Here is a 27,902-nt window from a genome sequence, read left to right on the forward strand (position 1 = left end):
CCAGCCAGAGCTCCAGGGCGGTAGGGGGTTATATCCCTGGCCTTGGGCGGCTGACTCCCATGAGGGTTGAACAACCCCAAGCCCAGCAGTGGTTCCAGGGAGGCCCAGTACATTCCCTGTCCTTTCCCAGAGGGAGAAGCTGTAACGCAGGCCAGCCAGAATACCAGTATGGTTGGGGGTCATGTCCCTAACATTGGGCACCCATCTCCCACATGAGTTGACCATCGCCAAGTGCAGTGACAGTCCCAGTCAGCCCCAGAGGGTCCCCTTCCCTTCGCAGCCCAGCCAGAGCTCCAGGAGGGTCGGGGGTGATATCCCTGTCCTTGGCACCCATCTCCCATTTTGGTCAACCATACCCAAGCCCTCCCTGGAACTCTGGCTGGGATGCGTTACAGCCTTTCCCACTGGGGAATAATGGGGACCCTGCCGGAACAGCCAGTGGACTTGGGGATGTCAACCCACATGGAAGACAGCCACCCAAGGCCAGGGACATCACCCCTGACAAAGCGCTGGCTCGGCTGTGTTACAGAATTTCCATCGGGGATATAACTGTTGTATATAAAGGTGAGAACCGTTTGTGGGATACTCCATCTACACCAGTCGTGGACTCTGAGATAGTAAACAGTCACTAAATTTAAGTGCTAGGATGTTCAGTTAAGAGGCAATGATGTGTCCAGAATCAATGTTTAAAGGTGAACTGAGCAATAGGGTATCTGACTGACATTTACCAATCAAAGAAAAAAGGCTATCTACACATGTGGGATAGCCCACGGACACCACCTGTAGATTTAGTTTCACTCAGAATTGCTGTATGATCACCACTGAAAATTCATATTTATTCTGTTCAATACAACTTCACTCATGATCTTTTTGAATACATCAGTTACATAGAAATCACAATAAATCATTGTCAAGATCTTTTCCAACAGTTCCACATTTTTACATATATATTCTCAAAATTGAAGTTTCTAAATTGCACATAAGATCGTGAGTGAGTTGGTGAAAATGTGTGCATATTTCTTCAAGCATTTAACTACTGGAGTTTTGCACCCTCTCCACCAAATGATTTTGTAGACACACCATAATCAAACCAGATATTGTCCTCTACATCAATGCTGTGCACACGATCACAAGCTGCAAAGTCCCAAATCTCTGCAGCGTGACTTGATTTGGTTTGATGGTTGGGTTAGTCTTTGAATGATTAATCAATCGTCCAAATGTTTCTAATGTTGGATGGCAAGCACAAGGTAAGGTCTTTACATCAACACACCATTTCTTGTCAGAGGAATACAGAAAGAAAAATAAGTACCCATTTAATCACTTTCCATGTATTTCATTATTCGTTTTCCCTGCTCAGCTGACATTACCATCCCATGGTAATCACACATAATTTCTCCTTTCTGGAATCTTCTGGTTGCAATCACCCTCTTTACTTTTATGGCATCACTGGCAACATGAAACCCATGCCAGGTTTGTTGTTCCACTAATAATACAATCTCTTCATCAGATATGTTCCATTTTCTTTCTGTCATTGGTGTCCAGCTCTTTATTATATCTTCAACATCTTGAATGTTTCTGTTCCAATCCATTTCTCCAAAATATTACGTGATGTTGTGCTTATTTGGTTGTCTTCTTGTGAAATGTTCTGCAATTGAAAGACAATATGATCAACTTTATACAACTCAATATTATTCATGTTAACAATTCAACAGTACATGCACAAACTGTTCATATATGTTTTTTTTAAAACTTGACCATTAACACTTACTCAGTACTTCTCCCTTTCTCATGTGTTTTTGTCTTCGTCTCCATTTCTGATAGCAATGCCCAGAATGCTCCCCATCAAGGGCCACCCGAACCTTTTGAGTTGGTGGTTTTCCACCAATTGTAACAGGAAACGCCATCAGGATAGTTTGAGACACTCTAGGATCATTCATGAGTTGACTACAGTAGGCTGCAGCTGCCATTCCTGATGTATGTTTCTTCCCACATATTTCTCTGCAAAAGAAATGAAGGCCAATATTCACCAACATTCCCAGCAAGAAATTGTTAACATGGGCTTTTTAAATATTTGATTCATCAATATACTGATGGATTCTTATTTGTGGACCATAATGAACATGCAGGGAGCGAAGTTACGATAACATGAGCAGGAGGTAAAAGCAGCTTGTGCTTATCCAGCTTTAACCAGTGAGTAGGAGCTACCACTGGGTAAAGAGGAGCTAGTACGCAGCGTGCCACAAATTGAACTTCAACATAAGATGAAAACGTATAATTTTGTCCATTATTTATGACACCTTATGCTAAAAATGTCATGCAGAATTGTCCTAATGTTTATTAATATATTGTCTCAAACACACAGAGTTAAATACACATAGGTGTGTTTGTTGGGCATTGAGTTGCCGGGGGAGCCCAAAGTAGCTCCTGGTAGCTGTTGGTGTTAAGCTAACCAGGTTCTTCTAGGTTACAAGCAGAACTTAATGGCTCCCCCTCAATTTTGAACCCTGAAAATGAGACAGACCTTAAAGTGCATTAAATCTTTGGATTTAAAACAAAGTGGCAGTAAAGTGGTTACTGCAGTCAGCAGTGGACCTTTTCTCAGAAGCTGCAATGTTCTGTACATTTCAAGGCCAAAAAGAAAAGTTCTGACTCCACCCAAGCTTGCTTCAAAATCACATGAGAGCCGCAAAGCTGCAGTAAAGTGGTTACTATTCTCTGTAGCTGCGCTGTGCTGTATGTTTTAAGGCAAAAAGCAAAGTTCTCTGACTGCACCCACTCTTGCTTCAAAACCCTGTGAGAGCCGCGAAGCAGCAGTTAAGTGGTTGCTGCAGTTGACAGTCCACTGTACGTGGGATCGAGTGGAGCTCCTGCATTGCATCAGCCACAGTAAACATCAAGCTGACAAAAACACCAGGTGGATGTAAGACTAAAGAGCACTGTGGTAAGGGAAAATTATCACTATGCAGGCCTTGCACCGACTCGTTCAACCACACCCCACCCTCTTTTTCCTCTTCCTTGGCTAACTACAGCTTAGCCAAACAATAGATTATCACCAAATGAAAGGCTCGAAGAAATGATATAATCTTCGGAGTGAGTGGACTCCTGCTCAGGCATCCGAAGCGCAAACGAGAAGGGTTCGACTGAGCAAAAAGTTACAAGCTCCAGATCAAACTAAAATCCCTGGCTTTTTTCACACACGCCTGACAAAATTCTTCAGTGAAATGATTCAGACTAACAGGCGGACATGTTATATGGAGGTGGAGCAGGTACCGACCCTCCCGGCTGAAATTACAGTCTGTGAGATCGCGTGTCTGGTGTTGGGCGAGAGAGAGCACAGATTGAGTATCTCTCCTCTTGGGGGGGGAGGCAGTAACTGCATCTAATGCACAGACAGGGATTGAGCTTCTCTCCACGCTTTTTCCAATCCCAAACACAAATGACAAGTGGAGAGGGTGGCTCTGATGATGAAAGAGACAGACGAGTTCTCACAGCCCCTTTCCGGTGACTCTACTGCAGACATGGAGCAAACTGATCCGAATTCTGGTCGTCTGGTGGCTCTGAACATCGTGCTACAATCCTTTATAAGACTGTATGATACAGCAATGTACAACGTCAATGCTAGCTCGACCTCACTGAAGGAGATTCAAACCTTGCTTTCAGACTGGAACAAAGCTAAACTTGGCGTGGCTGAGCTGAACGTACCTATGTATGGCTCAAATTCTGCAAGTGAACCAAACAAAGTAAAGCCCAAGACGTTGATCGTGGGCTCAGATGGCCATCTGTTAGGAAGTATTCTCAAGTATGGTTAATTTCCCTTGCCTAAAGAGTCCCTCAGCAGCTTTGCTGGATTTCTGGGATTTATTTTTTTCACCTGGTCAGAGTCTGAGACTTTTTTCCGCACTTTTAAATGTGTTTTGCTGTGTGTATTTAAAATGTTTGCGTTCATGGACGGGGGAGCCTCACCTACTCCACAGGCATCATCTTTTACTATGTGTTACACAGCACCCTCAGTGCAGTAACACAGGGTTATCTTTTAGACTGACCAACTCAGACTTCATTTTCTGGGGCTGACAACTGTCCCCCAGAACATGTAAAGTTGCCATTAACTTTACTAGTCTCTTTTAAATCCACAGACCCAGTACAAACCATCTTACATGGAGTACTAGAAAGGGTTACTACTTATCCCTTTTTGTCTGTCTCTCTTGGAGCATTGTTTAGTTCCCTTTCCATTAAGACTTGGCTGGTGGCAGTGGTAACTACCCTACTTTTTCTACCGCGGTTATCTTAAATAACCCTGGTATTGTTTTAGGCCATCTTGGTAGCCTCGAACTTAAACCCGCTTCACCATATTGTTTTTAATATTGTTCCGGCTGGGTTTAGTCCCCATTTCTTTTTGGAAAAGTCTTTCTCGTGTTCATCTCTATACGCCAAACAAGGTTTGGTTCCTTTGTTCACCATCCTTTCGTGGGCTTCTGCGCAGAAGCCCTCCTTTAGGCGCCTGAAAGTCTGGGTAGGCAGGGTGTTAGGGAGGGGTTTTAGGGCCCCTGCCACGGGTTCCCTTGGTAACCCAAGTCGAACTCCTGTTTGATTGGCTGGGTGACTGTCCCCGCCAGGACAGCCACCCTGCTGTGCGATTGACAGCCAGGCTGTTTGAATGGGGGAAAACTGCATAAAAAGCAGGTCTCTTGGTCTGGAACGAGAGAACCGAAGAGGAGCTGACAGAAGAGGACCCCTACAATGAGTGAGCTGCCCAGTGAAGCCCTGCTGCAAGTCCGAATCTTCAGACTCCAACAACAGAGAGGATCTTCTAAGAATCTTCTTCCCTTGAGCTGGTGGGACCACCAGTTCACCCAAACGTCAAGCCAGGACCCCCATCTTCTAGTCGAATTCGCTGTACAGAGCTACAGTGGGCCGGATAGCCAGGAAGGTCGGACCCTGCTTGGGTTTTAAGGAGCACACCTTTTATTAATTGCTTTGCTCTGCTGCTGGTTTCTTACTTGGGTAGTGCAGGACCCTCCAGGCTTCCTACTTCGTGCCAGTCCGACAGTCGCTTCAGGAACCATGAGCCTGCTTGAACAACCAGGAACGTCTGCCGCAGCTACAGCTTCTTCTCCATTTAAGGTACTGTTCAACATCCGGTTGTTCATTTTCGTCCAGCCGCTGTGGAAGGGTGTGAAACATTTTTGCCAATCCGAGGGCTTGTCCTTCTCTTCTCTTTAAACTAACTTTTCTGCCAACCAACTTCGTTCTGAACTCTTGCAAAGACTTAACCGCGAACTACCCTGAACTGTGTGATCTTGAGCAAAAGACTTTTGTCCTATTGAATTTGTCCTTAAGCCTGTTTGACTTCATTCCCTCACTGTAGTTCCTCTTTCTAGATTGCCCTGCTTACTTACCTGTTGGTACTGCTCCCTTTATGCCTAATTTTGTCTATCCCTCCCTTTTAAATTAACAGAGTGCCATTTTGCTCCCACTTCATTTTGTGAGCTTAACTTGTCTGGAAACTATTGAGAGTGGTGTGGTGTATTAATAGTGATTTTTGAACTGCTTCACCTTGGTGAAATGTTATACAACTGAAGAGTAAATAAATGTATATTCTTTTACTTGGAAACCTTGCGTCAGTGTTTGTTTGAATCATAGTAACTGCTGTCCTTTCTGTAACTATTTGATACTGCTCACTTGCTCTTGAGATAAGCCTGGCTGCTCAGCCATTGCTACCACTTTACGGTGTAGTACAGGCTTGTACCAGAGGTGAATTTGTGCTGCCACTTTTAGTCCCAATTGAGTGTAGTGTTCCCAAAGGGTACTGCATATAATTCTGCCTAACACTGGTGTACAGCGGTGAGGATCAAGTATAGTAATTACACTTAGAGAGCTGCTATTACCTTGGATCAACTAACCACAAGGCTAACATCACTAAAAAGCAATATTAATCATGTCTGATATGGAAAGCTACAGTCAGGAGACCCTCCTTAGTTACACTGTGGATTATTTACAAACATCTGTGCAGAGAAAGGAATCTCTCTGCCAAAGGCAAAAAGTCTGAATTAATTGAAAAGTTATTAAAGAACCAAAGTCTGGGGAGTGGGTCTGAAATACTTGAGTTTCCAGCGAATGTGGAAAATCATGAGGATGATAATGTGTCTATTACTGATGAGTTAGAGGAAGTAGATGTGTCTCCTAATGTAGGCCTCACTGCTCCGTCACCTGCTCAGCAACCTCAACCTTTGTCCACTGGGACCCCATCAGGTCCTTCACTTAGTCCTGAATTCATTGCTCTAGAAACGATGAGGCTTGTACTGGAATTCAAATGTTTAAATGCTCAAACTGAATCAAAGCATCAAGAACTTAAGCTCAGAGAAACGGAGTTGGATCATGAACTAGAAATGAAAAGGTATCTCTTGAAAATGCTTCTCTCCCAGAGTCCTCTAGGCCTAAAGAAATTATGGCTATGTCTGAGGTGAAGCTTGATGTTTTAGATTGGTTGGCAATGTTTGAGTATAACCATGATATTCAAGGTCTTATAGGGAATCAATTGCTTCCCTGGCTCTTCCCTAGGCTACCCACCGTTGCATCTGGTGTTGTGATGGAGTTGGGGAAGGTGGATAGGAAGGATTATGAGTGTGTGACGCTAGCTCTAATTGCTAGATTTGGGAAGACCCCTTCCCAGTAGCTTAAGAGGTTTAGGACCCTCAAAAAGCATGATGGTAACCCTTGGGCTACAAGGGTATGTGAATGTCTGAAAAACTTAGATGGTTGGGTTAAGGGTTACAGAGTGAACATTTATGAAGTTATGAGAAATCTCGTTATGCTGGAGTCAATTTATGATGCCTGCTCTCCTGAACTTAGACAGCACTTGGCTGATTCTAAGGAGATAGATCCAAATAAGTTAGCTAAGGCTGCTGACTTGCGGGTTGCCAACAGGGCTACTCACAAGGATTCTGGGGATACTCAGAAGAAAGAGGAGGGAAAGCAGCCAAAGAAAGATAACAAGGAGAAATCTAATACCTCCAATCCAAAAGGGGGCCACAAACAGCAACATAAGGGTAAACCACAAGGGAAATCAAATCAGGCTAGTACACTATCTGGACCCAAACCAGATGGAGGTCACAACAAACCCCCATTTATCAAGACATTTGGGAAATGTTATGCTTGTGGGTCAACTGACCATGTGAAAGGGGATCTCAGATGTAAGGGTAAACCTTCAGGGGTCCACACTGTCTCCTTAGCCTTCTCCCCAGAGGAAGAAGTACCTATGGCAAGTGGGAACTTTCACCTACTGGCTGATGAACCCATTAGAGTCTCAGCTAGTGTTTATTTAGTGTCCCTGGGCTTGTGGGAACAACAGAATTTAGATGTCTAATTCCATCCCAGATAATACTAAAGGGTATTATAAAGATGCTGTTCTTGTGAATGGCCAGGAGACCCCTTCCATCCGAGAAACTGGAGCCAGCATAACTGTGGTGGATGAATCATTTTTCAAGGTGGAAGATGTTGCTAAGGCACCCAAACACCTCACCAAGTTAGCTGGAGGCCCTGTGCAAATGCTTCCCCAGTTACCAGCTCTCATCCAGTGTAATGATATGACTGTCAAAATACCTGTTAGTGTGCAGAGTGAAGTGCCTGGGAGAGTCCTGTTGGGTAATGACCTGAAAACTCTTGGAGTTGTGTCAAGTACCCCCACGCCTCCCAGTAAAAGGAGAAAGGAGCTCACTAGGCCTGCAAGGGAGAGGACCTTAAGAGGCTCTCCAGCGGAGGTGATAGAGGAAACTATCACTCCCACTCCACAGGAGTTGCTCACTGATATTTCTAAGAAGAATGAGGCAAAGTTGAAACCCAAGACCTCAAGGAAAAAGTCAGACAGCACCCCTGTGCTACCAACAAGGACATCCCCAAGATTATCCAAAGTCACACCTGTGACTCCTACACCTGCTGAGGCAGAGTGTGAGGTGCAACCCTGTGTGGTTGAGCCAGTTTCTGAAGAATCAGAACTGGAAGAAGACACTGTCTTAGTTGGAGATCTTGACCCTGTTGATCATCCTGCGCTGCAGTCGTTACTGGCAGAAGGTGGACCCGACAGGGCAGACCTCAGCAGAGGACAGAGAGAGTGTCCTACTCTTGAAGGTCTTCGACAACAGGCTGCTAACCAACTTGATGGGCAAGAAGTTGGAAAGCACAGGTTAAGCTGGGAAGATGGCCTCTTCTACATTGAACCGACCGAGTCTATCCCTGGGGATTGCAAAAGAATTGTAGTACCCCTTGCCAACAGACTCCAGTTCCTACAGTTAGCCCATGAGATGCCTTTGGCTGGTCACCTGAGCTTCAAAAAGACCAAGGAAAGGCTCTCCCCCTACTTTTACTGGCCTAAGATGGGGGAAGGAGTTGACAAATTCTGTAGGAGCTGTCACACTTGCCAAACTTCTGACAAGAGTGGAGCCAAGAATGTGGCACCCCTGATGCCTCTCCCAGTGGTGGGAGTTCCTTTTGAGAGAGAGGGTGGGGGGGATCAACATTGCTGGCCCCCTTGACCCTCCCACAACTTCAGGGAAGAGGTTTATCCTGGTTGTAGTGGAACATGGGACAAGATACCCAGAAGCTATACCTATGAGAACTGTTACGGTTCAGGCTGTGGCTAAGGCTCTACTTGGTATTTTTACCAGAGTAGGGTTTCCTAAAGAAGTGATATCTGACAGGGGATCCCATTTTATGTCCCACTACATGCAAACCATGTGGAAAAACTGTGGTGTCCCCTACAAGTTCTCTACAGCCTACCAGCCACATACAAATGGACTGGTGGAGGGGTTTAATCGTACTATGAAGAGCATGATAGGTGCTCTAGAGGAACCCCTTAGAAGAAAGTGGGACCTTCTACTGCCATTCCTTCTCTTTGCATATAGAGAAGTCCCTCAGGAGGGAGTTGGTTACAGTCCCTTTGAGCTTCTCTATGGCCATCCAGTCATAGGTCCTTTGGCCTCGATTAAGGAGGGGTTGGAGAGGGGAATAGTTTCTTACCTGTAACTCCATTTCTCCAGCATTGGTATCTTTCATGGATTCACATGCTTAGAATATTCCCCGTCGACAGACTGGGAACCCTCGGTACGCTTATAAAGCAGTTTCCCATAGGAAAACTTTTGACACTTTTGTGTCCTATCTACGTCGTTTTGGGGCCGCGCACGCCTGCCCCACTAGGACGTAGCGGTATAAATGTCCCGCCCCCGCTGCTCCCTTCAGATTTTGACCCCTCCAAAGTAGAATGGGGTGAAACCTAGATATACAAGACGATTGCATTCCGGGGAGGCCGGCGGGAGCATGTGAATCCATTAAAGATACCAATGCTGGAGAAATGGAGTTACAGGTAAGAAACTATTCCCTTCTCCAGCATTGGATCTTTCATGGATTCACATGCTTAAAATAGAATGCACAGCAGTGATCCTGAAAAAGGAGGTGTGAATGCAGTCCGGCACCCTCCTAAGCATATGTATAGCGAACCACGCTTACGTAGGATGCCCATTTAAAATACGCAACAGTACATGCACAGATCAATACCTATATACACATAAATAAATATATATATACATCCTTATATACATCCATATATACATATGTCAAAATAAGCACAGACCCTTCTTGAAAAGGGGCTTACCTAATTGAAACAGATGGCGCAATACTGCTCTTCCCATTTGTATTTTGTCCGCATGCTGCCGTTCGAGGCAGTAATGGCGGGTAAATGTGTGAGGCACTGACCATGCTGCCGCCTGGCAAATGTCTGTCAGCGGGATTCTTGCCCAAAACGCCGTCGACGAAGTTGCCCTTGTGAAATGAGCTCCCGGACGCCCTTGTAGCGGTTTTCGCGCTTTGGAATGACAGAAGGCAATCGTCGACGAGACTCATCGGGCCAGTCCCTGCTTTGAAATTGCTTTTCCTTTTGCCGAAGGACCATATGCAACAAAGAGTTGTTGCGTAGATCTAAGTTGCTGAGTCCGATGAAAGTAACATTTTAGAGCTCTCTTTACGTCCAAGGTATGTAGGACTTTTTCCACAGCCGATGAGGGGGTCGCGAAAAAGGTGGGCAGGACAATGGATGAGTGCTTATGATAAGCCGTAGAAATTTTCGGAATGAAACGAGGATTCGTTGACAGAACCACTTTGTCCTTAAAAAACCTTAGGTACGGAGGGTCTATGACCAACGCTTGCAACTCCGAGATCCGCCTAGCTGATGTTATAGCTATTAGAAAGGCCACTTTCCATGACAAGAACTTCATCGACGATGTGGCCATTGGTTCAAAGGGTGGTTTCATTAACCCTGCTAGCTCCATATTAAGGCTCCACGTTGGTGGAAAACGTTTAACCGCAGGGAATGTCCGGAACAAACCCCTCATGAAGTGTTTCACCAACCTGTCACTAAACAAGGGAGACGACTTCCTTCTCCACGTGAATCTAGAGATGGCCGCAAGGTGTACCTTTATTGATGAAAAAGATAATCCGCTCTTCGCTAGGTGTAGCAGATATGGCAGAAGCTGTTCCGGAGTGACCCTTAGAGGTTGCACTCCCGTCTGTCCTTGACACCACGTACAGAACCTTCTCCACTTACACTTGTACAACTTGTTGGTGGCAGGGGCTTGCGCTGCTTGCAGGATCCTCCGACAGTCTGACGAAATGCTCAAGGCACCAAATTCTGAAAAGTCAGGAGCCAAGCTGTGAGATTGAGACTGTCTGGATTGTGATGCCACACTGTTCCCTTGTCCCGGGACAGGAGATTGGGAACCTTTGGGAACGTTATTGGTTGATCCACTGACAGGTGAAGCAGGTCGGAAACAACGGCTGCCTCGGCCAACACGGTGCCACTAGGATGACCCGGCACCTGTACCTGCGTATCCACTGCAGAGTTCTCCGTATTAGAGGGAACGGAGGAAGGCGTAGAGGAACTGGTCCGTCCACGCGAAGGAGAACGCTTCCCCCAGAGAGCCTTCCTGTGGCCACCTGCTGGCATACATTTCGCACTTCTTGTTCCTCTTCATAGCGAAGAGATCCAGCGGAGGCCGTCCCCATTTCTCGAAGACCTTCGACAACTGAACGCTGTCTATCTCCCATTCGTGAGTTTTCTCCATATTTCTGCTGAGTGAGTCTGCTTGCTCGTTCCGTACACCTGGAAGATGATGAGCTACGATGGATATATCGTGTTTCAGAGCCCAATGCCACACCTTCTGAGCCTCGGTAGAAAGGGTTCTGGATCGCGTGCCCCTTTGCTTCCTCAAGTAAAACATTGTCGTCGTGTTGTCTGTCAATATTCTCACTATGGACCATCTGATGTGCGGCAGAAACGACTTCAGGGCCCAGCCCACTGCTCTCAGTTCCATAACGTTGATGTGCAGGAGAGATTCCCTCCGGGACCAACGACCTTGCGTTTGTAGAGTGCCCATGTGTGCTCCCCAGCCTGTCAGGGACGCGTCCGTCACTATGGTTAGCTGAAACTCCGGCTCCTGTAGGGGTACTCCTCTGGATAGATTCTGGAAGCTCTGCCACCACTGAAGAGCTAGTATGAGCTCGTCGTCGTCGACGGTCAGTTTGTCCGACCAGAGCCCTTGGGCCTGCGTCCACCGGTCCGCCAGAAACTCTTGAACCGGCCTCATGAAAAGGTGGCAGTTGCCCACCAGAGGAATGCAGGACACCATAGCGCCCAGAATTGACATATTTTCTCACTGACAGTCTGGCAGGTCAGCTGAAAATCAATACCAATCGATTGAGTTTGGTGATTCTGTCGAGGGATGGCTTCACTAACCCAGACTAGGTCTCGAACTGTGCGCCCAGGAACACCAAGCTTCTCGACGGCGTTAACGAGGATTTCTCGAGGTTTACTGCAAACCCCAGCCATTGTAAGAGGGGCATGGTGGCCTGCAAACTTGTGTGAGTCGACATAGGGGAGGACCCCCTCACCAACCAGTCGTCGAGATACGGGTTACATGATGGCCTTGCTTTCTCAGCCAGGCCGCCACCGGGGCCAAACATTTCGTGAACGTTCTGGGAGAGGATTTCAGCCCAAAAGCAAGTACTGTGAACTGGTAGTGAGTCCGCCCTACCACAAACCTTAGGAACTTTTTGTGTCGCCGACACATCGGTATGTGGAAGTATGCGTCCTGCAGGTCCAGAGACGCCAGAAAGTCCCCTTCTTGAACTGACCGGATCACTTCTTGGAGCGTGAGCATCTTGAATTTTAGGCTTTTCAACGTTTTCTTTAGATCGCGCAGGTCTAGAATGGGATGCCAATTTCCGTTTGGTTTTTTCACCACAAAGTATCGGGAATAAACCCTTTGACCCCTCTGTGACGACAGAACCAATTCTATAGCACCTTTTTGTAGCATAAGTGCTACTTCCTGCTGCAACACACTCAGATGGGGTTGATCTACAAACGCAGGTGGAAGGTGCGGAGGGTTGCTTTTGAATTGCAGGGAATGTCCGTATCTTACAGTGTCCAACACCCATTGATCCGTTATTTGCTCCCATTCGTTGACGTAGCACGATACCCTGCCTCCGAGAACGTTCCGATGCCTGTCATTGCTGGTCCTTGGTCTGCTTATCCCTCGTCGACGACGAGTAACCTGTTCTCTTCTTGGGGGCCTGGTAGTCCCGGCGTCGTTTTGCCGCTTGAGAAGCTCGTCTGTATCCCTGGGAGGGGTATGCTGGCCTACTGAAGGATTTGTCTCTCGATGTCGAGAATCTGGAATTTCCCGATGCTCCCCTGAAGGGACGAAACGACCGGAAACTTTGAGCACTTTGGAGGGCTCCCAAGGAACACGCCGTGTCCGAGTCCTCTTTAATGCCCTTCAGGGCCTCGTCCACCGAACAGAAGGTCTCCTCAAAAGGCATATCCAGCACCTTGTATTGCACCTCTGGTCGGAAGTTGGTGCAGTTCAGCCATGCTTGCCTTCGAGAATCACACCGTTATTCACCTGCTTAAACCCCGATTCCGTGAGGTCCACCACGATGTTAATGGCATGAATGGAGGCCTCGTCACCTTCCCTGACCAGTAACATCGCCGCCTTACGATGTTCTTACGGACGATGCTCCAGGATAGGAGCCAGTTGGGGCCACATCTCCCTGTCTTATCTGGCTACTATGGCCAGATAATTGGCCGCTTTCACTGTGGTAGCATCTACCGACAGCACTTTTTTGCCGAAAGCATCCTGTCTTCTGGCATCACTTTCCGGGGGGGTCGTGCACTTGTGCTGGGCCCTCGCCTTTCTCGCCGCCGCTGCCGACACTACTGAGTCAGGAGTTGGTTGGGAGGAGAGACACTTGGGGGTAGCCTCTGGGGCCTTAAATCTTTCTCCAGACGACCTTTTATCGCCGGTTCCGAGAAAGGGTGGCGCATGGTCTGTAGCCCCTCCTGCCACACATGATCCAGGATGGGTACTGAAAACACCGACCTTCTCCTCTTTCCCATGTGGTCGAAAAGAAAACAGTCCTTGTTCTCCTCTTCCTGGGCCAGCCCGAATTCTGTACAAGCCTTGGCCATCATGGTGTGAAATGACCCAATGTCGTCTGGGGGAGACGGCTGAGCTGGGCTTCTCTGGGTTTCTAATTCCGCTTCAGACTCCCAGGTTGGATCCCTGGAGGGGGAAAGCTAGACATCCGATAAGGCTCTACTGTCCGAGTCCGAATCCATCAGCTCTCCTTCCTCGTGACGTGGAGCTGAGAGGTCTCCACCCACTGGCACTGCCGTGGGGGTTGACGGAGGTGGCCGACGAGAGGGCCTGGGTCGTCTATGGCCTACCTAGCCGGAGTTGCTTGCAGTAGTCTCTCATCCAGTGTCTTCAGCAACGTTTGCAACGTGGATAAGACCTCCAGCGACAAGAGTGACTGCGGATTGAGAAGAGGGGTAGACCCCGGAACGCTCCCGGAGAGAGGCCTGGTAATCCCTCGTAACCCGAGGTCTGCCGGGCCAGCAACTCTCACATCCTCATCTCCAGAGAACACCGACAAGGCCTCTTGCTGCAGTAGTGTCTCTGGCAAAACTGGGTTGTATACCTCTGGTCGCCAGGCCTCTTGCGGGATCTCCGTCGACAAAGCTAAAGCTGGCCCCATCGTCGACGTCATCGTCGTTACTGTCTGCGGTCCAAGAACTGTTGAGACCAATTGTGTCAGTGGCAGAGAAGTGGTCGACGACTGCCCTTCCGTCGATGACGGTGGTGGTCGTGCAGGTCCTTGAGGCGTTCCGGCCTTTTCCGAACTTGACCTACGCTTCTCTGCATCTCGACTCGAGGTCGATCTATGATGATCACCCAAGGAGGATTTTGATTTTTCTTTTCTGTCTTTCTTCGTCAAAGATGAGGATGACAAGGCTTTCTTCGACGAAGACTCCTTAGAATGGCTTCTCGATGATTCCTTCTCCGCCGGTTGTAATTTCTTCACCGGGGGTTCCGACGATGTCGAGCGGCGCGGGGACCCTGAAGATTTTGACACTGAGGCCACGCTGTGCGTGGAGCCCACCTCCGAAGGCAGGTATGCCCCCACTCCATCGTTTAACCATGCAACAAGTCTTCGACTTCAATCTTTACGAGTCTTCTGGGAGAAGCCCTTACATATGTCGCACTTGTCTGCCGAATGATGAGGGTGTAGACAATATATGCAATCCATATGTCCATCCCCCTCGTGCACCTTCTTCAACCCGCACGTAGCCCACGGGCGGAACATCGCTTTCCCTGACATCAGGAGAAACTCCAACAGCACAACCTAGACAAAATAGTAGACTACACGAGGTGCTCCCACTACTTTGGAGATGGTTGAAATCTGAAGGGAGCCGCGGGGGCGGGGCATTTATACCGCTACGTCCTAGTGGGGCAGGCATGCACAGCCCCAAAACGATGTAGATAGGAAAACTTTCGACATATTTGTGTCCTATGGGAAACGGCTTTATAAGCGTACCGAAGGTTCCCAGTCTGTCGACAGGGAATATTCTAAGCATATGAATCCATGAAAGATCCAATGCTGGAGAATGTTCCTTCCCCCAAGCCAGTCAGAGTGAATGACTATGTGATAGGTCTCCGGAGGAGAATGTCACACATGATGGCAGAAGCTAGTGATAACTTGAAAGCAGGTCAAGCTCTGGTCAAACATTGGCATGACCAGAAGGCCAGCATGGTTGATTTACTCAAGACCAGCTTGTATTTGTTATGGTGCCAACAAGGCAGAGGGCCTTGCAGGACAAATAGATAGGACCCTTCAAGGTTGTGGGCAAATTGGAGAGGTGAACTATTTGGCGGACTTAGGCAGACCTAAGGAGGCTCCCAGAGTCTTTCACACCAACCGTTTCAAGGCATATGTCTCGAGACCAGAAGTGGGAGCTTTTCTTCTAGCTTCAGCTCAAGAGGAAGAGGAGAGTGAATCTCTACCTGACCTCCTCAGAGGCCAACCTTTGAATGAGAAAATAGAAGAAGTTAATCTCTCTTCTCAGCTGACTTCTATCAGTTTGCCTCACTGTTTTCACTTTCACCATGCTTGACCCCTATAGTCTCACTGGTGACTGTTTACCTGTGAAAAGCAGAGGTTACAGAATGTCAGATCATGTAAAATTCCACATTAAAGGAGAGGTCAACAAGAAGCTTGATCTCAGGGTTATAGAGCCCTCTACAAGTCCATGGTCTAATCCAGCTGTTCTAGTACCAAAGGCAGGATCCAAGGAGTTTAGATTCTGTTTGGACTATAGAGCTCTATATTTAGTCACTAAGACTGATGCCCATCCATTACCAAGGACAGATGAGCTGGGGGATAGACTTGGTTCAGCCAAGTACCTCAGTATATTTGACCTAATATCAGGCTATTGGCAAATAGCTCTGACAGACCATGCCAAGGAGAAAACTGCATTCTCAACCCCAGCAGGCCTCTACCAGTTTAAGGTTATGCCTTTTGGACTAAAGAATGCACCTGCTAAATTCCAAAGGATGGTCAATCAAGTTCTGAATGGGTTGGAGGACTTCTGCATGGCATACTTGGATGACATTGCAGTGTTCAGACCTACATGGAAAGAACATATTGATCACTTAGGATTTGTTTTGCAGGCTCTTGAGCAGGCCCATCTGACTATAAAGGCAAGCAAATGTCAAATTGGTCAGAGCAAAGTGGTCTACCTTGGTCATGAGGTAGGAGGAGGTGAAATAAGGCCATTGCCCAGCAAAGTACAAGCTGTGCAAAACTGGGCCACCCCTACTACTCAAACCCAAGTGAGAGCCTTCCTAGGTCTCACTGGGTACTACAGGAATTTCATAGAGAACTATGGGACCATAGCTTCTCCCTTGAATGTAATCTCCTCTCCAAAATTCCCTAAAAAGGTTAAATGGAATGAGGAGTGCACTCAAGCACTTGAAAACCTGAAGAAAGCCCTTTGTCAAGCTCCAGTCCTAAGAGCTCCTGATTATCACCAACCCTTTATTGTGAAGAGAGATGCCTCAACTATAGGTATAGATGCAGTCCTTAGTCAACTGGGTGAAAAAGGTAGCGAGCACCCCATTTGCTTCATCAGGAAGAAACTGAAGGAACCAGAAACAAAGTGGGCAACCACAGAGCGTGAATGCTTTGCCATTGTGTGGTCTCTGAACAGGTTTAGACCATACTTGTATTGATCTACTTTTGTGATTCAGACAGACCACCAACCCTTGAGATGGTTAATGCAATTGAAAGGGGAAACCCCAAAACTTATGTGATGGTCAATCTGCCTGCAATTGAGCACAGAGCAGGATGTCAGCACCAAAATGCTAATAGTCTCTCTAGGATGTTTTTAACTGACTAGAGGTGGAGATTCATCCAGGAGTGGATTAAATCCTCCTGTCCCTTAGTCTGGGGGGCGAGTGTTAGGGAGAATTCTCAAGTAGGGCCAATTTCCCTTACCTAAAGAGTCCCTCAGCAGCTTTGCTGGATTTCTGGGATTTATTTTTTCACCTGGTCAGAGTGTGGGCCTTTTTTCCACACTTTTACATGTGTTTTGCTGTGTGTATTTAAAATGTTTGCGTTCATGGACGGGGGAGCCTCACCTACTCCACAGGCATCATCTTTTACTATGTGTTACACAGCACCCTCAGTGCAGTAACACAGGGTTATCTTTTAGACTGACCAACTCAGGACTTCATTTTCTGGGGCTGACAACTGTCCCCCAGAACATGTAAAGTTGCCATTAACTTCACTAGTCTCTTTTAAATCCACAGACCCAGTACAAACCATCTTACACGGAGTACTAGAAAGGGTTACTACTTATCCCTTTTTGTCTGTCTCTCTTGGAGCATTGTTTAGTTCCCTTTCCATTAAGACTTGGCTGGTGGCAGTGGTAACTACCCTACTTTTTCTACCGCGGTTATCTTAAATAACCCTGGTATTGTTTTAGGCCATCTTGGTAGCCTCGAACTTAAACCCGCTTCACCATATTGTTTTTAATATTGTTCCGGCTGGGTTTAGTCCCCATTTCTTTTTGGAAAAGTCTTTCTCGTGTTCATCTCTGCACGCCAAACAAGGTTTGGTTCCTTTGTTCACCATCTTTTCGCGGGCTTCTGCGCAGAAGCCCTCCTTTAGGCGCCTGAAAGTCTGGGTAGGCAGGATGTGAGGGAGGGGTTTTAGGGCCCCTGCCACGGGTTCCCTTGGTAACCCAAGTCGAACTCCTGTTTGATTGGCTGGGTGACTGTCCCCGCCAGGATAGCCACCCTGTTGTGTGATTGACAGCCAGGCTGTGTGAATGGGGGAAAACTGCATAAAACGCAAATCGCTGGGTCTGGAAGAGCAGAGTCGCCACTGGAACAAGAGAACCGAAGAGGAGCTGACAGAAGAGGACCCCTACAACGACTGAACCACCTGGTGAAGCCCTGCTGCAGGTCCGAATCTTCAGACTCCAACGACAGAGAGGATCTTCCAAGAATCTTCTTCCCTTGAGCTGGTGGGAACAACCAGTTCACCCAAACTCCAAGCCAGGACCCCCCTCTTCTGGTTGAATGCGCTGTACAGAACTACAGTGGGCCGGATAGCCAGGAAGGTCGGATCCTGCTCGGGTTTTAAGGAGCGCACCTTTTATTTGTTGCTTTGCTCTGCTGCTGGTTTCTTCCCTGGGTAGTGCACGACCCTCCAGTCTTCCTACTTCGTGTCAGTTCGACAGTTGCTTCAGGAACCGTGAGCCTCCTGGAACTACCAGGAATGTCCGCCGCAGCTACAGCTTCTTCTCCATTTAAGGTACTGTTCAACATCCGGTTGTTCGTTTCGTCCAGCCGCAGTGGAAGGGTGTGAAACCTTTCACCAATCCAAGGGCTTGTCCTTCTCTTCTCTTCAAACTAACTTTTCTGCCGACCAACTTCGTTCTGAACTCTTGGCAAAGACTTAACCGCAAACTACCCTGAACTGTGTGATCTTGAGCAAAAGACTTTTGTCCTATTGACTTTGGCCTTAAGCCTGTTTGACTTCATTCCCTCACTGTAGTTCCTCTTTCTAGAATGCCCTGCTTACTTACCTGTTGGTACTGCTCCCTTTCTGTTTAATTTTGTCTTTCCCTCCCTTTTAAATTAAAAGAGTGCCACTTTGCTCCCACTTCATTTTGTGAGCTTAACCTGTCTGGAAACTATTGGGAGTGGTGTGGTGTATTAAGAGTGTGATTTTTTAACTGCTTTACCTTGGTGAAATGTTATACAACTGAAGAGTAAATAAATGTATATTCTTTTACTCAGAAACCTTGAGTCAGTGTTTATTTGAATCATAGTAATTGCTGCCCTTTGTGTAACTTGTTCTACTGCTCACTTGCTCTTGAGATAATTCTGGCTGCTCAGCCATCGCTACCACTCTACTGTGTAGTACAGGCTTGTACCAAAGGTGAATTTGTGCTGCCACTTGTAGTCCTAATTGTGAGTAGTGTTCCCAAAGGGTAATGCATATAATTCTGCCTAACACCATCCAAGTCTTAGCAAGAGTGCGTCGTGGTAATCACAGCAAACATGATAGGGGAGAGGGTGGGGCAGAAGAAAAAAATCAAAAACAAACAAATACCCAAACAGCGAAGATACAAAAGATCTCGAAAATTCTTGAGAACCATGATCTCTGCTAGCAACAACCTGAAGTTGACGAAGATCAAAAGAAACAAGGCTGGACAGCTCACAGCAACTATCTCCAGCGGATCCGGAGAGACTAACAAACCGTGCAATTCCAGCAGTGATGTCGCAAAAATAAGGACAAAAAGGTCAAAAGGAGCTTGAATGGCATGTAGTGGAGAGGAAGAAATCCAAAAAAAGAGTAAAGCTTCCCAAATTGGATGTAAGAACACAAGGGAGTGCAACTACCGGGCCCCAAGGCATCATGGATCTTCAAGCACTTTGTTGGGTCAAGCTCATCCTTCATTGATCAGGCCCAGGCTTAGTGGGGAAATGCATGAGTCCCAATCTAAGCGGGCGGATCGGTCACAATCTATTGATAGGGGTCTGCCAGTCAACCTTATGTCTAACGCCCCTTAAGGGCCCATACAGGCTGACTTTAAACCCCTGCCTACCCCCCTGAAGTTGCTGATATTCAAATCAGTTGAATTGAGCAAGAATACATCTCTGCTGTCTTCAACCCTGCACCTCTCCTCAATTTCTACGCAAGACATAACCTTTGTGCACCTAAGTAACAGATAACGTTTAGGCAAGTGTGTTATTCACTTCAAAACGGATTGAAAATCTAGTCTACACACATCAAGAGAACACTCTACTTCAGGTGCTATTAGCCTAATAAGGGCTTGGAGCACCACACACTACCAGAGGAAAATTTAACTGTGACCTGCGACTAAGTTTGATCACCGTTGGCCCACTAACCGTCCTTACCCGGATGAAGGATGGAGATGGGTGGCACTCTTGCGCCAATCCCAACCACATGACCAGGCTTTTACACTTCAATCGTGTTGGAACATCCAAGGATTGAATTCCTTCCTGCACGAGGCTCAGGCAAAGAGACTGCTTTGCTATGACTTACTTGTTTTTCAAGAAACGTGGTTGGCCGACAGCCCTTTGATTGATGGGCGCATTATGAACCACAAACCGCTACTGGGCACCCAATGGGAGGCTTTCTGCCTGCAGTAAACAATTCTCTGAATGACTCCAAGGGACTGGGATTGCAAATCCACTGCATTACTAGCGACCGTAGGCTCTGATCCTTCAGATTCTGTGCTGCACATATTTACTTCAATTCTCTCTCTTCCCCTATTGAGAAAGTGCTGAGTCAGTTGGAAAATGTGTCCATTGAGTGGAATGTCACTGACCCCTGTTCTATTGTAATAGGGGGGACCTGAATTTTGAGAGCATAGTCTTCCAGGGGAAGAGGGGTTTGGGGATGACGAGGCTTGCATTTTGATTGATCACCCAATAAGGGGTGAATCACGGGGAAGAGGGGGGGCACATATCCCTCATGAGGGATATTGCACGTGTTCATGCCAGTAGAGGGGCTCCCAGAAAACCCCTTGTTTTGCATATTAAGTAACTTTGGGTCTCACCCTAAATTACCAGGGGAAACCAGACGTGGACCCCTTGCTCACTGTTCTTAGAGAGGCACAGCAATCTCACTGATTAGGCCCGACTAGGCCGAAACATGTGTCTGCGGTTGCTGTTGGTAATCTTGTTCAGAGAGGAATTGCCTAGCAATTCGGTGCCGACTACCCCTGGGAAGGACAAAGACCGATATGTTTGGGATATTTCTTCTCTGTGAAGGGGACAGTGAGCAAAAGACTTGGTTGAGACTCCACCAAAGAACAGGTCAATGGGCTCCGTTTTGTGTCGGTAGACGGACTACCAGAACCCCCCCTTGTTTTGCTTATAGAATCATAAGTGTTAGCATCTCATTGGCTGCCCCTTGTCTGTAGGACATGCACTGAGCTACATACGTCATATACTGATTATAGGATATGGCAGAGGACTGGTAAATGCAACATACAAGTCTGCGTGGTGAAATAACTATGGTTGGGAGAAGCGGGGGACTGACTGGGGATATGGGTCCAAATGATTCTGTAAGAGGCCCTGTTATTATCAGTTATACTGATGACCAAACATCTCCCCCCACCCCCGCCCCCGATGGCTCCAGTGTTTGGGACAGTGGAGAAGAAACAACAGCTAGTATGCCAAGACCAAGTCTCTAAGAATCCTGGTGGGATTGATGGTCTGTGTCCAGTACCTGGGCCTTATTACGCCTTAATCCTCGAGAAACTTCTCCTGGACCAGGAACATATTATTTTAAGCAGGGGCAATGCGTTGCAGCGTTTATAGATGGCACCAGCATTTTCTCATATCAACTCCAAAGACATCTCTCAGGTAGAATTTTGGAATGAGCACCACTTAGATAAACTCATTATTCACTTGTACTCCAGTTTAGTTCTCGATCAAGTAGTTGCGGTGTCTGACTACTTTAGGGCTTGTGGATTTGGTTTTGCAATTTGCCCAGAGCTCAAATCAATGGGAGCAAGGGTCTGTTTAGAGTCACCCTCGCCCCTTCAGATCAAGTGTTTTAAAGATAATGGTTTAAAAAGGCAGATAATGAAATCTGCCAAGGGTGCAAAGTCATATGACGATAAACACTGATTCGAGCTGGCTGGCGTCCACTTTGGGTACCCATTGGGTCAATAGCTGGTTCAGAGTGTCCAGGAAGCGAATCTAAAATACTCAAATTCATTTCTTGGAATTGCACAGGTTTGATACATTTGTTTCGTAAAGAGAGTGTGGACTTAACTGCTGTTGAAGTCTTTTGTCTGCAAGAAACCTGGCTTCAAGGAGGGCCTCCTGTAGACTGTTTCACTCTTCTGCTAAACCCTGCTGATGAAGGGGAGAAGGGTAGTCTTGCCTCTAGGTCTGCCATTTGGGATTCGTAATGACATTTCTGTTTTTCCATCACTTATGCTCAACCGAACGCTTTTGTACAGGCAGTGGCGCTTAATGGGGATGCTTCGGTTTACCCAGGACTTGACTATATATTAATATTAAACCTGTATTGGAACCCAGCGAAGGTATTGCAGAATGATTTCTTTGATGCAATTGAAAATTTGATTTATAATGGCAATTGTTGAGAAATTCTAACTCAATTCTCATCCGTGGTGACCTCAATGCCTTGTGTGTGTTGCAATTCTCGGGAGTGAGGCCCAGGGTGTGTGGGATAAAGTAGTGACTATGCATGGCAGTTCATGACTGAAGCGTGGCAGTTCATGACTGAAGCGTGGCAGTTCATGACTGAAGCTTATGGATGCATGGGGTTTTTGTATCGTAAATGGAAACACTTTGGGGGATGATCCCCCCCCTCACTACACTTGGGTTAGAGGACCTTAGACCAATGTGTTGGACTACTTCTTTGTTTCAGAGGAAATATTTTTGACTATCGTGTCCCCGTCTGTGATCCCGACTGCGGACAGTGACTACCTCCCACTCTACCTGGAATGGAGGGTGTCGACCCACTGATATACCCCATGGACCTGGATTTAAACCAGTGAGAAAACGTTTATCTTGGAACAGTTTTAACATAAGGACTTTTAATAATCTATTTTATTTATTTATTAGCATATAGGTTATAGCAGCTCACAGTACTTGTCATCACTGTTCTCCTAGGTACGCTTATAACAATAACACCCTCCCAGCCCATCCACCTCCTCTCCCCCTCCCCTTCCCTCTCTTCAGCCATAGATCAAGCAAGAATGTCTCTAGCCTTAATAGCGCTCACGAATAGTTACTCAGGGTACAATCAGGATTACACTCATTGACACACTGAAGCCTTGGGTTTTACTCTGGCCACCTTGCTGCATGTGTCTCATGTAATTCACCGTCTGATCAATCTACAATTCCTGGTGTGCAATTATAATCGAGATCTCTCACAGGTGTAGTCTCGCCACCTCAAGCTTTTCGAAAAAGAGGAGCCATAGTCCTTCAATATCCTACTTGGATTCATCAATGTGATGCGTTAAGAGCTCCATGTCGTAGATAGCACAGACTTTAGAAACCCATTCTTTTTCCGCTGGCATGTGTGCACTTTTCTACTTCTGGGCCAGGCAACACCTGCCAGCTACCAACATGATCTGCAACATGTGACCTTCTGTCTCTTCGTGGTCCCCACCCACATCAAGTCCAAAGAGGAGGAGCCATGGGACACGGGGTTCTCCCCACTCCGTCCACTCCCTTAATCAAGGACAAGACTTCTCCCCAGTATGTCTGCACCACTTGGCATTTCCACCACATATGTTTATAGTCTCCTTTCTCTCTACCCCTCGGCCATCCGGGCTATTCTTTGCGGGGGGTAGTGCCACCTATGTAGTACCTTCAGGGCCTGATGTCGGAATTGGAGCGAGGCCGTTGAGCGATAGGATATGGTCCAAAATCTGTAGACGAGCCTATCATCAATTTCTTTCCCCAAGTCTGTACCCCACTGTGTCTGTGCTGGCGGAGGATCCCTTGGGGCCAAAAGAAGGAGGAGTTTGTATAAGTGAGATATCACTCCCTTGGATCCCCATTTGGAAATGAGAAGTTTTTCAAAATCTGTGAGGTCCCTTCTAAGAGTGTCCCCCCAGGAAGGTTCTGAAAGCACCCCCTTAAGCTGGAGATAACAAAATGGGGAGAGGTTGTTCAAACCCAAGGCCTCTTCCAATTCCCTCAGGGGCATAAAGGAGCCCCCCACCCACAGCTAACCCGTCCTACTAAGACCAGCCTCGTACCATTGTTGAAATGCACCGGGGTCAACAATCTTATCCCAGATTGGGGGAGGGGGGTCCAGATAAAACTCAGCGGAGGAGGCCATGTTGTGAGCCACCTATAGTAACCACCGTCCTTCCACACCGACCATAAGACCACCAGTACAGGGTGATGTGGGACCCTTCTTGGAGTGCCCGCCCTAGGTGCCCATAGCCATTCATCCAGTGTAATCAGGGTTAGAACCTTGTGCCCATCACCACCCACTGTCTCTGTCCCCGGGGTGAAGTGGTCCACTAGTATCCTCAATTGGGTAGCTTTATAGTAGGTCTCTAAATCCAGGAACCCCACTCCTCCATCTTCTTTGGGCCTGGTCAGTACCTCGTATGAGATCCTATGTTTCTCGCCCGCCCAAAGCAATCGCAAGAGGGTTCGTTTTACATCCGTTAAGAATGTCTTGGGTACCTGCACCGGGAGCATTTCGAACAGAAATAGAAATTTGGGGAGAATTGCCATCCACAAGGGTCCCAAGTCCGCCCACCTCTCCACGTCTTTCAACTGCTGACCAGAGAGGGGGAAAATTGTTGGAAAAAAGGTCATCAGGGCTGCGCGTCACCTGAATGCCCAAATAACGAAACCCGTCCCTCTGGATTCGGAAGGGGAGCCCTCCCACGTATTCTACCTCTGTGTCCGGCAGATTACCCGCTATGAATGCCACCGATTTTCCAAAATTAACCTCGAACCCAGAAAGGTTTCCATATTGTGCCAGACCTTGCAGCACCCGAGGCACCGTCTGAGATGGTCTGGTGACGTAAAGTAATGCGTCATCGGCAAATAAGCCAACCTTGCAGTGCGAGTCCACTATATGTACTCCGCTGATCGCCTCCTCTTTACGGACTGAGATCACCCAGGGTTCCATGATCAACGTGTATATGAGGGGGGACAGAGGACAACCCTGCCTTGTGCCCCTTCCCAGGGAGAATGACCCCGATTCAATCCCGTTTACCACCACCTTGGCAGAAGGGGTAGCGTATAAAGCCGATATCCAGCCCAACCACCTCGGTCCCATGCCCAGAGATGAGAAAACCTCCCCCATAAAGGCCCAGCTGACCCTGTCAAAGACCTTCTCGGCATCTAAAGGCAGTAGAAGGGCCCCCCTCTTCCCGGACCACCCTCAAGTTAAGAACATGGAGGGTCTTGCGCATGTTGTCTGAAACTTGTCTGTCCAGCACAAATCCCACCTGATCTGGATGAATCAAATGAGGGAGGTATCTTTCCAAGAGGGTTGCCAGGATTCTAGCGAACATCTTGGCGTCTAGATTTAGGAGGGAGATGGGCCTGTATGAGGAACAATCCGCCGAGTCCTTCCCGGGCTTGGGTATCACTGCAATCAAAGCCTGAAGGAACGTAGGTGGGATTGTGTCCCGATCCCTAATTTGATAGAACAGCTTGGCCAGTGGTCTTGCCAGGATAGATTGGCACTGTTTATAAAAGTCAGCCGTGTACCTGTCACCCCCCGGAGCTTTTCCCGTTTTCAACCTCTTGATGGCCCCCTTCACCTCACCCTCCGATATGTCCCCCTCCAGGCACTCAAGCTCCAAAACAGCCAGTCTGGGGACAGGGTGCTAAACTAGGTATGCCCTAATGTCTTCCATCGATTCGTCCCCCTGTCTGGTGTATAGCTCTCTGTAGAAGTCTGCAAAGTATTCCACTATTTCCTCCCTTTTCTTGCACATGTTGCCCGCCTTATCCTTAACGAGTCTCACCTTCCTTTCCTTCCTACACCCCCTCGTTCTATGTGCCAGAAGGGTCCCCACCCTGTCCCCCCGTTCATAATACCTTTGTCGTGTGTATCTTATTCTCTTAATCACTTCCCCTATGAGGATTGTGTGTAGTGCGTGTCTATTCTCCTGCTTTTCTCCCAGAAGGGCTTCCCCATCTTCCCCCCTCACGTGTGAGCCGGGCACGTAGAGCCTTTAGTTCTTCACGGAGTCTGCTCTCAATAAGTCCCCTTTCTCGCTTGCGTCGGGAGCCCTTGGCAATAAGGAGACCCTGAAAAGTGGCCTTCGCCGCCTCCCAAACCATTACCATGTCGGTGTCTCCATTGTCATTTATTTCAAAGTAGGCTTCCATTTTCTCCCTCAGGAAGTCTCTAAAAACTCGGTCCCTTAATAGCATGTCATTACAGCGCCATCGGGAGGTCCTCGGGGTCATTGGCAGCGACCAATTTACCACCAGGAGCTCATGATCAACCAAGTAATAGCTTCCACTCTCGGTGTGTAAACCACCACTCCCCCTCTGAAATCAATAGGAGATCAATTCTTGTGTATGTGTGGTGCGGGGGGAAAAGAAGGTATATCCCCCGGACCTGGCCAAAATCTACACCACACATCCACCCAGTAGTGTTCCCGTAGGAGCATCTGCAGGGCTACATTGTTCCTGGTGGCCCCCCTAGTCCCCACACCCTTTGCCGACCACCAGTTTAGTTGAGGGTCCATAATGAGATTGAAATCCCCACCCAGTATCATGGCTCCCTCTGCCCAGTCGTCCATCAATCTGAAGATCTGGAAACAATATCTGCCTTACGTTGGGTGCATATAGGGTGGCCAGCGTAATCCGTTCACCCTTGCAGGTGCCTTTAACCCTGAGAAACTGCCCCCAAAACCCCTTTTGATTTCCACATCTGTGAGGTGAAGTGATTTACCCAAGAGTATGCCTACCCCTTCCTCCGTGGTACTCTTATGAGAAGCCCAGAAATTCCTCCCAATATCCTTCCCTCTTATCACCGATTCCCTCCCTTGTCTGTAGTGGGTTTCTTGTAAGAAGAGAACCTTTAACTGTCGCTTGCAAAACATGTTGCTGGTCAATGATCTCTTATTCTGAGAGTTCAGGCCCTTGACATTCAGTGTGCCTACCCTTCCTTCAACCATTATCATCCTTGTCCCTATCTGTCATAACCACTCCTCTACCTTCCCTATTCAGAGCCCATTGTGAAGCATAAAACCGTAATCCGATCAGGCTGATCCCCTTACAAACCTTCCTGCCCAACGTCCCCCCTCCTCTCCCCTTCTCCCATTCCCACCCCCACCCCATTGTCCCTCCCACCCCAACCCCTTTCCGAGACATCCGCCTCCATCTCCCAAAACTTTGTTGGGATCAGTAGGCGAACCACCAGGAGCTCGTCCCCAGCCCCGAGCCATCCAGCTGGAGGGGTTCCCGCCCCGAGCCTCATGGCTGTATGATTACAATCTGTGGATTCCAGTGAGCCTAAATCAGGTTTGCTCATTTACCGCCCCCTCCTTTCCTCCCCCTTCACCCATCTCAATACAGTTCCAACCGGGCCATGAGCTCATCAACACCCCAACAGCTAATAAAAACTGGTAAATAAAGTCCCCTTTTCAGGGGAGAACTCAACATCAACAACTTGGGAAGCAGGCCCGTACCACCAGGGCTTCCAGACCGATCAGTACCCTACAGATTCAACGCCCTCGCGGGGGCAACACAGCCAACTACGTGTGAACCATTTTAGAGAACAATTTCAGAGTCACTTTAAGTGACCCTCAGAGGTGGAAGAGGGGTGCCTGGTTTTTTGGAACTTCCAGGACCCTTTCTCCTTAGTCTTCCCTTTGAGCACTAGGACCTCGAGTTGGGTCCTGGTGCCCCCTGTCCGACCACCTGAGGGACCTGCTTGACCACTCACTAGCTCCTCTGTGACCCTTTGGGTGTCTTCCTCAGATACGAGATGACGTTTATCCCCTTTCCACTCAAATGCCAGGTAGAAGGGGTGACCCCAGCAGTATCTGACCCCCCTTCTCTGGTGAGATTTCCAAATGTTTTCCTCATTAATAGGGTGAGAGCCGTGAGGTCCTGAAAGATGGCAACCGTAGATTCCCCATATTGTATGCTCCGAAGGTTCTTGGCTTTGTCCAAAATCCTGGCCTTGCCCCTGTAGTCGTGTAGCCATGCCAGCACCGAGAATGGGCCCTTGCCACCTCCCCCGGCATGATTGACTCCATCCAGTGTGATCTCTTCTCCTGCATCCGCCCCTGGGACGATCCGAATTATGTCTTGCACCTTGCCTTCCAGACCAAAAGGGCTTTCACCTTCAGATTCCACCAAGCCAAAAAAGCGTAAGTGGTTCCTTCTTTCCCGGTTCTCCATGTCATCAACCTTAAAACGCAGTTCTTCCTCGTGGCGCTGCACCTCCATGAACCTTGCCTCCATCTGAGTCTCCAGGAGTTCTGTGGAGAGCTGGTT

General features: G+C 47.8%; 1 long non-coding RNA gene across 2 annotated transcripts in view; it reads right to left on the reverse strand.

The window, feature by feature from the left end:
- Nucleotides 1–812: 812 nt before the first annotated feature.
- Nucleotides 813–27,902, reverse strand: part of LOC138528704 (uncharacterized) — a 53,230-nt gene continuing 26,140 nt past the window's right edge. Inside the window, exons 5-6 of one of the 2 annotated variants that reach the window (XR_011284209.1) lie at nt 1,769–1,998; nt 813–1,645 (exon numbers count right to left, since the gene is read on the reverse strand). This is a non-coding gene — a long non-coding RNA (uncharacterized lncRNA). The remainder of the gene's footprint in view (nt 1,646–1,768; nt 1,999–27,902) is intronic. The other variant, XR_011284210.1, reaches the window with a different exon arrangement.

Source organism: Ambystoma mexicanum, chromosome 7q (genome assembly GCF_040938575.1).
Source record: "Ambystoma mexicanum isolate Mex_15411 chromosome 7q, UKY_AmexF1_1, whole genome shotgun sequence".
Taxonomy (NCBI): Eukaryota; Metazoa; Chordata; class Amphibia; order Caudata; family Ambystomatidae; genus Ambystoma; species Ambystoma mexicanum.